A 12,719-nucleotide genomic window follows, 5' to 3' on the forward strand; every position below is an offset into this window, starting at 1 on the left:
GTGCAAGAGACTCACAGTTTTCACACAACTGCCCGGTTGTGATTGGTGAACAGTGGCACGTGACGTTTACGTCATCCATCGCCATGATGCACGTTGCATTGTTCTTACACGAGTTGTTCCGACACGGGTCAGCTTTAAGGAGAGGGTGAAAGAAAAGATCATCATCATCATCATCATCATCATCATCATCATCATCATCATCATCATCATCTTCTTCTTCTTCTTCTTCTTCTTCTTCTTCTTCTCCCTCCTCCTCCTCCTCCTCCTCCTCCTCCTCCTCCTCCTCCTCCTCATCATCATCATCATCAGCAGCAGCAGCAGCAGCAGAAGCAGCAGCAGCAGCATGGCGTCATCGTCGTCGTAGTCGTCGTAGGCGTCGTCGTCGTCGACAACATCTACTGTACCAGACTGATATTCTGACGAGACAAGCCTCATGCCGGCGAGACAAAAGACAGCTGCTATCCTGAACTGGGCACTGCCGCCAAATAGCACGTTTAATCTCAGTTTCGCCAAAGGATTGCAATATATATTTAATATATCTTACATATCAGAACAGCTTCTTCTATTTCTCAGATGACACAAAGCACAACATCTTAGAACTTAACTCGTTTGTTCCACAAGGCAGTCACAGGGGTATTCGACTGAACGATTTTTTCGAGTGGGCACTTTTCTTGGGGAAAGATAACAGTGTCTGCTAAAGGGATGGAACGAGAATCTGTTGTTGACATTTAAGGCGTGTGATCTCAGTGTCTGTGACATATATTCCACCACCCTCGACGCCGTCGGAGTCGCAATTCAGTGCCTGTAACAACAAACGTTTACTTCGGTACTTTTGTACTGACCGACTTTTTCATCGGATAAAATGTCAACTTACAATCAACTTGATGAGTCACACAGTGACCGCACTGTGATTGCATTATCAAAACCTGAATATACGATGTTAGGAAATACCTCTTCTAAGAAGAAATGTCGATGTAGGCTAAAACGCCTACAAGCAAAACAAAACAAAACAAAACAAAACAAAATCAAAATAAACACTAAAGCACCCCTTTAATCTTGAAAGTTAGTTAGTTAGTTAGTTGTTGCTTTTTGGGTCCAGCGGACCACATAGGCCAAATCAGGACCCCTTTAATCTTGAAAGGTTATAAACATTTTAAATGGAATGGAATGTATTTTTTCGGCGTGGAATAAATTCTTGTGAAAGATATTCTAGACAGATAAGTTTTTGTGTTCCTGTCTCCTGATTCACATAAAATCATGCCTCATTAAGGTTTTATGGGTTGAAAATGTTCCGGTAATATACCTTGAATTTGTAGTAAACGCAGTCCCTGCCACACCTTGATTAGCCTTATCGTAATGTCCATTGGTCATGCAACGACCACTTTTTGTCTCATAACTCTGACACCCCAACCCTTGCCCAGCATCGCCCTAATTAACCCCCCAGCCAGCACGCCCAGATGTGCACCAGATTGTCCCCATATGTGCTCGCAAATGGGGACGATCTGGGCAAACCATATAGGACCCATACTGGAAGCGCAAAGGGTATTGGTATTGTGCAAAATAACATGGGGCCGATATGGGGCTCACATGTAGTGCTGGTAGGGCCCTTCCAACAAACATCAGGACCAAAAGAGCGAATTACCAGGAAAACACAGACTGAGCTGAGCGTGAGGTCGATTTAATACCCCTAAAAACCTCTGAGATGAGTAAGTATATAATGTTAAAAGCCTCATGATCAATGTGGACCAGCCCCTTCATGATTTGGAGTGTGTGTGGGGGTGGGGGGGGCGATATTTTCAAAGACAACCTACACCCACTATATTCAGGTCGCGCATGTGTGTGTGTGTGTGTGTGTGTGTGTGTGTGTGTGTGTGTGTGTGTGTGTGTGTGTGTGTGTGTGTGAGTGCGCGCGTACGTGTCTGTGCATGTGTGTGTATGTGTGTCCGTGCTTGCGTCCGTGCGTACATGAGTGCGTGCGTGCGTCCGTGCGTGTGTGCGCGTACGTATACGTGTCCGTGTTTTCCTCCAACGGATCCATCCCTTTCAGACGTCCTACCTCGACACGACACAGCGACATGCTCCACGTCCTTACAGTCGCTGAAACCCCACGGCCTGTGTCCACACTGGTCAAGGCCCTCCTCCGTCCCCACGCAGTCCAGGTCGTCCAGCAGGATGGGAGGGTTGCTGCTGTCCACCCCGATCGTGCTAAAGTTGTTGCCATAGCGACCGTAGCCTAGTTGCCAGCAAGCGACGCCGGCCTCTTCTGGTCCGAAGCCATCGTCGCAGACTGCGCCCCATCTGAGGTGTGATGAGATTTACAGAGTTGGACAAAAGATAGCGACAAAAGTTATGTCAAAACAATGTTAATGCACTCAAGTAGAAATCGGAAAAAACAATTAGTCTGCCAACGTTCAAAAATTCAAAAATTCAAAATTCAAAATAAAAAAATTATTGTCTCGCTTGTGTCTTCGAGCGAGCTTCTGGACAATTTTTCAGATACGTTTATTTTCTGGGGGTTTTCAATGTTTGTCTGTCCAGTTGAAAGACCGCTGGGTCGAAGATCAGTGAATGTAACGTTTTGTTTTGTCATAAAAATAACGTTCCAATAGCACTCAAGTAGAATTACGTGGTGTTTGCTTGTCCAAAACCGTCATCCCAGATTGCACCAGGTCTGAGGTGAGGATACAAGATGGAGATCATGTAAAAATGATGGGAAAATTGGTATGCTGGCAGGATGACAGAAAAAAATCTGGTAGGCATGAGGGGAGTTTGTTAGTTTTGTCCGAAACCGTCTTCACAAAGTGCGTCCCATCTAAGGTGTGATGAGGAAGGGGAGGGGGGCGGGGGGTTGGAAAAATGAATGCAGGATAGGTGTATATTTCTGGAACAACAAAACAAAACAAACAAACAAATAGAAAAGGAAACTCAATAGACTGGTGTGGTGTTTGTATGTTCGTCTAAAACTGTCATCGTAAACCACTGACTATTCGAAGTTTGACGGAGTAGTGAGAGGTGAAAAAACGAAAAGGGTGTGGGAAAAGTTTGTGCTTTGTTTGTGTTTTTTTTGGTCCTGATTGTAATTGATCCTGGGCTGGTTTGACCATCTGTGGTCGTTGAATAGAATGGTTGTATTTTCCTTCTGCTACTTTTATGTTGTCATGCTTTCTTTCTCCTTTCTCTTAGAACTACAAAACTATAATTCTGTGTACAGTGTCTCTTTGTTTTCTTTTCTTTTTACATTTAGTCAAGTTTTGACTAAATGTTTTAACATAGAGGGGGAATCGAGACGAGGGTCGTGGTGTATGTGTGTGTGTGTGTCTGTCTGTCTGTCAGTCTGTCTGTCTGTCTGTGCGTGTGTGTGTGTGTAGAGCGATTCAGACTAAACTACTGGACCGATCTTTATGAAATTTTACATGAGAGTTCCTGGGAATGATATCCCCGGATGACTTTTTTCATTTTTTTGATAAATGTCTTTGATGACGTCATATCCGGCTTTTTGTAAAAGTTGAGGCGGCACTGTCACACCCTCATTTTTCAATCAAATTCATTGAAATTTTGGCCAAGCAATCTTCGACAAAGGCCGGACTTCGGTATTGCATTTCAGCTTGGTGGCTTAAAAATTAATTCATGATTTTGGTCATTAAAAATCTGAAAATTGTAAAAAAAAAACAAATTTATAAAACGATCCAAATTTACGTTTATATTATTTTTCATTATTTTCTGATTCCAAAAACATATAAATATGTTATATTTGGATTAAAAACAAGTTCTGAAAATTAAAAATATAAAAATTATGATCAAAATTAAATTTTCGAAATCAATTTAAAAACACTTTCATCTTACTCCTTGTCGGTTCCTGATTCCAAAAACATACAGATATGATATGTTTGGATTAAAAACACGCTCAGAAATTTAAACGAAGAGAGGTACAGAAAAGCGTCCTATCCTTCTCAGCGCAACTACTACCCCGCTCTTCTTGTCAATTTCACTGCCTTTGCCACGAGCGGTGGACTGACGATGCTACGAGTATACGGCCTTGCTGAAAAATTGCATTGCGTTCAGTTTCATTCTGTGAGTTCGACAGCTTGACTGAATGTTGTATTTTCACCTTCCGCGACTTGTTTTTCTTTTCTTTTTACATTCAGTCAAGTTTTGACTAATTCTAAATGTTTTAACATAGAGGGGGAATCGAGACGAGGGTCGTGGTGTATGTGTGTGTGTGTGTGTGTGTGTGTGTGTGTGTGTGTGTGTGTGTGTGTGTGTGTGTGTGTGTGTGTGTGTGTGTGTGTGTGTGTGTGTGTGTGTGTGTGTGTATGTGAGTGTGTGTGTGTAGAGCGATTCAGAGTAAACTACTTGACTGATCTTTATCAAATTTTACATAAGAGTTCCTGGGTATGATATCCCCGGACCTTTTTTTCTTTTTTTCGATAAATGTCTTTTATGACGTCATATCCGGCTTTTTGTAAAAGTTGAGGCGGCACTGTCACACCTTCATTTTTCAATCAAATTCATTGAAATTTTGGCCAAGCAATCTTCGACAAAGGCCGGACTTCGGTATTGCATTTCAGCATGGAGGCTTAAGAATTAATTAATGAATTTGGTCATTAAAAATCTGAAAATTGTAATTAACATTATTGTTTTATGAAACGATCCAAAATTACTTTTATTTTATTCTTCATCATGTTCCGATTCCAAAAACATATAAATATGTTATATTCGGATTAAAAACAAGCACTGAAAATTAAAAATATAAAAATTATGTTTAAAATTAAATTTCCAAAATCGTTTTAAAAACAATTTCATCTTATTCCTTATCGGTTCCTGATTCCAAAAACATATAGATATGATATGTTTGGATTAAAAACACGCTCAGAAAGTTAAAACGAAGAGAGGTACAGTAAAGCGTGCTATGCAGCTACCGCGCTAAACAGGCTCGTCACTTTCACTGCCTTTTGCACTAGCGGCGGACTACGGTCATTGTGAAAAATGCAGTGCGTTCAGTTTCATTCTGTGAGTTCCACAGCTTGACTAAATGTAGTAATTTCGCCTTACGCGACTTGTTTCTTTTCTTTGTGGGGAAAAACATGCAGTTGTTAACTTCTACCTGTCTTCATCTCATTGTCCTCTATCAAAATATTCTCTCCTGCACATTCTTTTTTTCGCCTACACTAATGCCGGGGTGTCTTTGTCTTCTTCCACCCTCATCTTTGTCACACATCTTTGGTTTAGGTGTCAGATTTTAAAGCGCATTCTTAAAATAAATCGATTTCCCCAAAACAGTCTCTTCATCCGGAAAAAGCTCATTGGCTTTGCGGAGGAGGCAGGAGGAGTGAACACATGCTTTTGGCAACAGAGAACAAGTAATGTCGGTCAAAAAATATACCCATGCTCCCTTTGAGACCAATCAGAAGTGACAAAGAAACTGATTGTTACACTTCGTTCCCTGTGGACCGACTGATATTTTGACACCAGTGTGCATAACTTATTGCAGGAACTGGACCAAACACTCCTCCTCCCTTTTAAGACCCTGTTTTCTCAGATTGTCTCTTCATATCCTCTGTAAATGTTCCCCTATTTCAAGACTCTCAATTTCAGACCTTTTTTTCTCTCTCATCATTTTTGAGGTCTCACAAGGGGGGTGCTACTGCATTAGAACGTGTACGGGTAACGTCATCCAATCTAGTTTTTACGTCACACGTTTGCCAAGATCTGCAGTCTTGGTGGGAGCAAAGCAACGTATGCACTTGGAACATTGAAAAAAGTGAGTCACGGGTGACGCAATATAATCTACACGTACACGTACAGGTCTTTTAATGGAAGGGCGCTGGTTCTGTGCGACGCTTAGTTTTCGAGATAGGTGTGACTGACGAAGTACAGGACGTCACATTCCAAATAAGCACGACTATGTTGCAGGTGGAAGTCGCTGAGATTGCATTTCTTCGGGCGGTTTCCGCAAAAATAGATATTACACGATTTGCGCGAAACAGTTGAGAAGCAGACGATCTCTGAGATCTCTGTTCGTCTCGTGATAACGTTATTTTGTATGATAACGATTCACTTGCAAACTAAAGTATACAATTTGGTGTGTCAGTGGTAAATGTAAATAGAAATGTGTAATACAGACAAAGCAAACAAATAAACGTGTTTTTCTCGTGAAAATGTTGCGTTGTGTTGGTGTTTGGGTGGCCACCTGATATACACAAAGCAAAGTGCGGGACGTACGGACTCTGCTCTGTGCTGGAACACTGGCAAGTTCAAAACACGAGAAAAACGATTTCGTTATGCGGGCATCCACGGGGGATTTTCAAATGGTTGTAAAATAAGTCTTGTATTTATCCCCGTACTCATCAGGCCCTGTTCTTTTTTTCGTCACACCTAAAACCGTTATTTCTTGTTAGCGATGCAGCATTATTTGCTACACGTTCGATCATCTAGAACACTGTAATTACAAGTCGCGTAAGGCGAAATTACTACATTTAGTCAAGCTGTGGAACTCACAGAATGAAACTGAACACACTGCATTTTTTCACAATGACCGTAGTCCGCCGCTTGTGCAAAACGGAGTGAAACTGACGAGCCTGTTTAGCGCGGTAGCGGTTTCGCTGTGCTGCATAGCACGCTTTTCTGTGCCTCTCTTCGTTTTAACTTTCTGAGCGTGTTTTTAATTCAAACATATCATATCTATATGTTTTTGGAATCAAGAACCGACAAGGAATAAGATGAAATTGTTTTTAAATCGATTTCGGAAAATTTAATTTTGATCATAATTTTTATATTTTTAATTTTCAGATTGTTTTTAATCCGAATATAACATATTAATTTGTTTTTGGAATCAGGAAATGATGTAGAATAAGATAAACGTAAATTTGGATCGTTTTATATAAAAAAAAGTATTACAATTTTCAGATTTTTAATGACCAAAGTCATTAATCAAATTTTAAGCCACAAAGCTGAAATGCAATACCGAAGTCCGGCCTTCGTCGAAGATTGCTTTACAAAATTTTCAATCAATTTGATTTAAAAATGAGGGTGTGACAGTGCCGCCTCAACTTTTACAAAAAGCCGGATATGGCGTCATCAAAGACATTTATCGAAAAAATGAGAAAAACGTCTGGGGATACCATACCCAGGAACTCTCATGTAAAATTTCATAAAGATCGGTCCAGTAGTTTACTCTGAATCGCTCTACACACACACGTACACAGACACAGACACAGACACAGACACAGACACACACACACACACACACACACACACACACACACACACACACACACACACACACACACACACAAACACCACGACCCTCGTCTCGATTCCCCCTCTATGTTAAAACATTTAGTCAAAACTTGACTAAATGTAAAAAGTAAGGAGGATGAACAAGGGACTATGAGAAAGAAAGGAGGCAAAGGGAGACCCAAGAGGGGAGGCGGGGAGGGGAGGAGGTGGTCAGCTGTTTCCGTGACATTTAAGAAGAGTCAGTTCAGATTCTCGCCCTTGACACGTCCCGTGGGTTATGTCGGAGAGAATGAATACACGGTGTGAAATTCAGGAACTGATATCTACAGCTAACAAACATTGGGTGGTAGAGGTTGTGATGGTAGAAGTAGCAGTAGTCGTTGTCATATAGTAATAGTGGTTTCCCCACCACCACAATCATTAGTCGTACTAGCAGTACTGAATTATAGTATCGGCAGTTACTGTAGTACTAAAGCAGACGACGCCGATGACGTCGCCGACGACGATGATGATGATTGTGATGATGATGATGAGGAGGAAGAGGAGGAGGAGGAGGAGGTGGAGAAAAGGAGGGGGGGGGGGGAAGACGGATGATGTTGATGATGATGATGTTACGGTTCAGGGAGAGGAGAAAAGGGAGGAGGAGGAAGGGAGGGGAAGGGGGGGGGGGAGAGGATAGATCATGAATGTGATCTTTTGTTGTGTTCTTCAGAAACCTACGTGCCTTGGACGTATACTTCCAGTCGTCCTTCCTCGGCTACGCTCCCTCCAGTCAACCGCAGAGAGCCGTCACCAGGAGTCTGAAACGGGAATCTGAGTTGGATAGTGATACCAAAAGATGATCTTTTGATACAAATACCAAACTAACGATATGCTGTGTTGGGTTGGGTGGGTTGGGTTGGGTGGGGTTGTGCTGTGCTGTGTGCTGTGCTGTGCTGTGTGCTGTGTGCTGTGTGCTGTGCTGTGCTCTGTGCTGTGCTGTGCTGTGTTGGGTTGGGTTGGGTTGGTTTGTCATGTGCCGCTGTGCAGTTTCGTGTTTCATTGTTTTGTTTTTCATTATTTTGTGGTGCATTGCGTTGGTGTGTCTTCCTGCGTGCCTGCCTGCATTTCTATCTGTCTGTCTGTCTGCCTGTCTGTCTGTCAGTCTGTCTGTCTGTCTGTCTGTCTGTCTGTCTGTCTGTCTGTCTGTCAGTCAGTCTGTCTGTCTGTCTGTTTGTTTGTCTGTCTGTCTGTGTCTGTCTCTTCTGTCTGTATCAGTGTGCGTATTTGTCTCTAAATTCTACAGCAGGAAAAGGATAATCCCACCTGAGCTCGAACGACAGCAACAGCACCAACAACAACAACAGCAGCAAAAATCCACCGACATAAACATTCCCTCTGTGACAACATCATGTGAAGAGGAAAGTCGCTACCAGTTTACTGTGTTGAGAACATTCAGTGTCACAAACTGAGTATCAGTTCAAACAAATGGGGTAGCCTATACACGCTTAGAAAAGTGCCTTGGCACAAATGTACATTGATATGTTGCGAACATTTTCAGATATTGGGCCACTTGAAATTCTCTCTATATGTCCGCCATATTGGATTTCAAAATGGCCGCCACCTGAAATCCACGTTTGCTATTATCTCTGGACATAATGCAGCTATTGACTTGATTCTGGTATCCAAATGTATGTTTTTGGGGGCAAGGAATCCAATGGTACCAATTGCCACTTGGTATTGTCAAGTATTTGCCGCCATATTGGATTTCAAAATGGCTGCTTTACTTTATATGGTTGCTTTATGATCTACATTTGACATTGACTGCAGCAGCACTGTACATCCTGCAACACTGTGCCTACAAGCACTACTGTCTGGGAGAAACCAGGGATGCAGAGGACCTTCCCGAGTTTGAAGACTGGTGTTGCCAGAGAGGAGAAGACATCCCCTAGTTTCACTACTGGGCAACCGTGCTGGAACTAGAACTGTTGGTTCAAGTGTATGTGCGTTCTCTCAGGCAGGGATCGTTAATGATGTACCTCGATGCTCTGACAGAGCACTGGATCACACCCACTATGCTAGGTGGATACCAGTGCACATGAAGGACATGGCCGAACTCACCACCAAACACCCAGATGTATCCAGGAAATTCAGGGAAAGCCACTTCACCGTTCAGAAAACACAGAGAGTGTTCTCTTCAATCCCGATTGACCAGGCACATGAGCAGAATAATGGCTGTATCAAAGGAGACGGTGGAGCAGTTGGGCTCACTGACAACCCTAGTGCCCTACGTCGCTAAGTTGCGGGACCAGAAGTTGCCAGGGTGATCGAAGAATTCCAGGATGGGAACCAACACTGGAGACGGCAAACAGCAGACACACGTCATCATGATCAGACGCCAAGTGTACAGGCCTCATTTGTGAAAGATGTTCGCTCTCTCGTTGGTGTCATAGAGGAGATGGGCGACCCATTCGAGGAGGAGAGTCAGGATGTAGTCAAACTGGACACAAAGGAGATCGCAGGTCCTGCTGCCGTGGAGACCGTGATGGATGCCAAGAGGATTGGCCAAGAGCAGTTCGAGGCTTTCACCAGAGAGTGTCTGTTGGACAGAACAAAGGTAGTGGACGACCCCATTCCTCGTAACAAGCTGAAGGTGTTCAGCATTTCCACTCCAAGAAGCCAGAGCAAAGGTCAGTAACAGCTCGCCTCCGTCAGGAATGACCGTGAACTCTTCGCACGCATGTACATTGGCTGCCAGACGAGGGATGGAAACCTTGAGGAGTTCTTTCGTCACGAGAATCAGGCATGTCCTCCTGCATTGTCTGATGGTGGAAGCCTCTGCACTGGTACCAAGAGTGATCTCCTCACATGCTTGGAAGAAGTCTCCGACGCAAAGACAGAGACTCCTGTCACAACCTGTTTTGTGCCTGAAGCCGGCTGCATCATAGGCCTCTGAAGGGTATGCACAACAGATCGTCATCCCATATATGTCCACGAAGCCGCAAACAGTGTCACGCCTGGCTCTGGTCTGGAATACTTACCTTGCTGATTCACTGAAAGGTAGTACACGTGCAAAGCGGGGACAAGACGTGCGGACACGCGTGGTGGCTGCCGCAGCCATACCAGGAAACTGGCAGAACTTCCTACGAGTGGACAGCAACAAGACCGAGGTTCCTCTCAGCAGCTCTCATTAAATGGTTCGACCAGGAGGACAAGCAACTCATCATTACTGATGGAGAGGCAGTGCTCAGCAAGCCACTACTGCCAGATCTGACCTCACTCGCCCCATGTAACCATGAAGAAGCTGACAGTCTGATGTTGCTGCATGCATCTCACGCAGCCCAGCATGGACACCATGCAATACTCATCCGGACTATAGACACCGATGATGTGGTGCTGGCAGTGTCCCTGGTACAGGAGTTGCAACCAGAAGACAAACTGTGGCTGGCATTCGGAACAGGCCAGCGTTTCCGATACCTAGCAGCACACGAAATAGCAGCTGGACTGGCACGAGAGAAGGCTCGTGCACTGCCAATGTTCCACGCTCTAACTGGATGCGACCAGAGACTATAGTCTCTGATGCGACACTGTGTCTAGTTTTGCTAGACGTGGCAAGAAAACTGCGTGTGCAGTCTGAACGGTACTGCCAGAACTCACTGAGGCGCTGCTGCTGCTGTCCTCTGCATCGCGTGACATACCAGACGATGCAATGCGCATGGTAGAGAAGTTCGTGATCCTGTTGTATGATCGAACCAGCAAATGCACAGACATTGACAAGGCAAGGAGGAAAATCTTCGCAAGGAAGAACAATGTGCAGCTCATCCCTTCAACGAAGGCAGCTCTGGAAGAACATGTCAAGAGGGCAGAGTATCAAGGTGGACATGTGTGGGGTCAGACACTGCTGCCAGCACCAGAGTTCCCTCCACCAACCAACTGGGGTTGGTCAAGGACTGGAGAAGGACAGTACATACCTTATTGGACCAGGCTACATTTAGCTGGTTTCTTGCAAGTGCAAGAAAGGGTGCGTGAGGCGCTGCAAGTGCAAAAAGGCTGCCCTTCAGTGCACAGCCCTCTGTGTGTGTGAAGGGGACTGCACATGACGATGAGTCAACAACATACATGTACTTGTGGCAATGCTGAACTTGTTAACATCACACTGTTTATGTACACGTATCTTCAGTACCGGTACATACCTAGCCTCAAATACCAGACCATTTGTAGAATGTCAGTATACACCAAGCCTCAGATACTAGACCATGTAGCATGTCAGTTTTATACCTAAGACATTCTTTTCAAAGTATTGTGTTGAATCCAATATTTGCCTAGCTAATTTCCAAATACAATTATATAACAGACTGTGATAGATAATATTAAGTTGAAATTGGTACCATTGGATTCCTTGCCCCCCAAAACATACATTTAGACACCAGAATCAAGTCATTAGCTCCATTATGTCCAGAGATAATAGCAAATGTAGATTTCAAGTGGCGGCCATTTTGAAATCCAATATGGCGGACATATAGAGAGAATTTCAAGTGGCCCAATATCTGAAAATGTTCGCAACATATTAATGTAGATCTGTGCCAAATTTGGTGCTTGTATAACAAAATGCACAATTCTTTTGAACATGTGGGCTAAGCCGCCCCACTAAGAGAAAGATAAGAAATGTCGACCGATGGACGCATGGACGCCTCCGAAATGCAGATCATTTTAAACCCTATATTTGGAGAGAAATTTTGTTTCAGCAATGGGGATCAAATAGGAGTGAGAATGTAAGATAATATGTGGGCATTTAAGTGCAGTGTGTCGAAACGTAGCCGTAGTTGGTTTCAAGATGATGAAGAAGAAGAATTTGCTGCCAGAACCAGCGACTAAATATAACGAGCAGAGTCTGATAAGGTCACGTTTCTAGAACAGACGAACTAGTTTCAGGATTAAGATTTGAAGGCATTATCTGTCGTGACCTTTGAAAGCGTGGGCTCAGTACGAGTTCGTTGAAAGACAAAGGAAGAATAAGTAAGTTACATAGCTATACGTATATTTGACTTGCAGTGGAAACTCTAATCATTGTTTTAAAATGTAACGGTGTTAATCTGTGTGTGTGTGTGTGTGTGTGTGTGTGTGTGTGCCTGTTTGCGTTTGAACGTTCTTGTGTGCGTTGCGTGCGTGCGTGCGTCTTTGTATGTGTGTATGCGGTGTGTGTGTGTGTGTGTGTGTGTGTGTGGATACGGTGTGTGTGTGTGTGTGTGTGTGTGTGTGTGTGTGTGTGTGTGTGTTAGTGGGTGTGCTCGCGTGTGCGCGTGTCCGTGTATGTGTGTGTGTGTGTGTGTGTGCGTCTGTGTGTGTGTGTGTGTGTGTGTGAATGGAGACGTTTTTAGAGAATAGTCCGCAGAGTTTCAAGGCAACACATTTCCAGTCTTTTTTTCAAAGTAAAGAACTGTATGTGCTCTTAGTGTCAATGTTTCACAGCTTCAAACCTCTTCTTAAAAGCATCTACCAAA

At 43.7% G+C, this 12,719-nt stretch overlaps 1 pseudogene; it reads right to left on the reverse strand.

Moving 5' to 3' along the window:
* The window catches only part of LOC138965582 (oncoprotein-induced transcript 3 protein-like), a 13,172-nt pseudogene extending 7,967 nt beyond the window's left edge, over positions 1–5,205 (reverse strand).
* Between the last annotated feature and the right edge of the window lie 7,514 nt (positions 5,206–12,719).

The sequence above is a fragment of the Littorina saxatilis genome, linkage group LG4 (genome assembly GCF_037325665.1).
Source record: "Littorina saxatilis isolate snail1 linkage group LG4, US_GU_Lsax_2.0, whole genome shotgun sequence".
NCBI lineage: Eukaryota > Metazoa > Mollusca > Gastropoda > Littorinimorpha > Littorinidae > Littorina > Littorina saxatilis.